This window comes from Meles meles, chromosome 15 (genome assembly GCF_922984935.1).
Source record: "Meles meles chromosome 15, mMelMel3.1 paternal haplotype, whole genome shotgun sequence".
In the NCBI taxonomy this organism is placed as follows: Eukaryota; Metazoa; Chordata; class Mammalia; order Carnivora; family Mustelidae; genus Meles; species Meles meles.
The window spans coordinates 29,022,782-29,024,326 of record NC_060080.1 but is presented as its reverse complement, the minus strand read 5'-3'; the positions used below and the strand labels follow the sequence as shown (position 1 = coordinate 29,024,326).

The 1,545-nt window shown below is 43.2% G+C and overlaps 1 pseudogene; it reads left to right on the top strand.

Annotated features, from left to right (window-relative positions):
- Window positions 1-249: 249 nt before the first annotated feature.
- On the top strand, window positions 250-874 carry LOC123925645 (annotated as a pseudogene).
- The last annotated feature ends 671 nt before the right edge of the window (window positions 875-1,545 follow it).

Here is a 1,545-nt window from a genome sequence, read left to right as displayed (position 1 = left end):
CTCCATGTCCTTCTCCTATCCCTTCTCATCTGGTTTCGGGGAGGAGAAACCTTCTCAAAGCAATAAAGAGTTGCATGACCATGAACAAGCAGCCTCATTCCACCCAGGCCCAAGTTTCCTGGTGTATAAAATGGAAGAGGCTGGCAAGATCATTTTTACTATTCTTTTTAACCTGAAAATGTGATCTGCTCCTCTTGGTTTGATAGACAGGCACATCTTCTGGTGTAGTGCCAGCCGTGTTCCTGAGAGATGACGGTGAAGGTCAGAGTAAATGGATTTGCCCATATCAAGCATCTGTCTGGTCACTGGGGCTGCTTTTAACTCTGGCAGAGTGGACGCTGTCACCATCAATGATCCCTTCACTGACCACAACTATATGTTCTACATGTATGATTCTACCCATGGCAAATTCCATGGCACAGTCAAGGAAACTTGGCATGAATGGAAAGTCCATATCGATCTTCCAGGAGTGAGATCCTCCCCATCAAATTGGGGTGATACTGGCGCTGAGCATGTCTTGGAGTCCCCTGGGGTCTTCACCAGAAGGCTGGGGCTTACTTGAAGGGTACAACGAAGAGGATCATCATCTTTCCCACTTCGGTGATGTCTCCTGTGTGATGGGTGTGAATCATGACAAGTATGACAACAATGTTGTCAACAATGTCTCCTGCACAATCAACTGCTTGGCTCCTCTGGCAATGGTCATCCATGACAACTTCAGTATCAAAGAGGGACTCATGACCACAGTTCATGTCATCACTGCCACCCAGAAGACTGTGGATGGCTCCTCTGGGAAGTTGTGGTATGATGGTCAAGGGGCTGCCTAACTACCATCCCTGCTTCTATTGATGCTGCCAAGGCTTTAGGCAGCTGAATAGGAAGCTCTGGCATGGCCTTCCTTGTCTTCACCCCTAAAGTGTCAGTCAGCTCCAGTGATCAGATAGATGGGGTAAGTGACCCAGCTCTGACTTGTGACTTAGAAGAGAGTGTTTGCTGGGGAATTCTGGGAAAGATTTTTCTTTCTGATAAAAATAGATGCATGTAGGAAGAGATACCCTCCTCATTTCTTTTCTGCCCTTAGATGTTGGCAAATGAAGAGATGATTTGTGGCACCATGGCAGCCATCCTATGACCATAAAGAGAAAGGCAAAAATATCTCTAAGAATATAACCAAGAGTCTTTGCATTGGAGACCTCATGATTTAATTAACCTTGGAAACATGTAACTCTAATCTTTTTGTTATTTGAAATAGTTAACCCATCTCATCTAAGGCTTTTTGTTATTTGCGGGCAAAACTATATTATCTGAAATAAAAGTGATCTAATACTGTTAATCTGTGTTCATTATAGAATCAAACAGTTCTGAATTTGAATCAAGGCTTTCTCAATTAATACCTGTATGACCTTTACAAATTGTTCTTAACTCTTCTCAGAAGTCTCGGTTTTCTCATCTCTAAATTGGGGATAATAATGGAGTCCAATTCACTGGATTGTTGAGAGGATTAAACAGCAGACTGCACTCAGAACAGTCAATAAAATGCTGGCT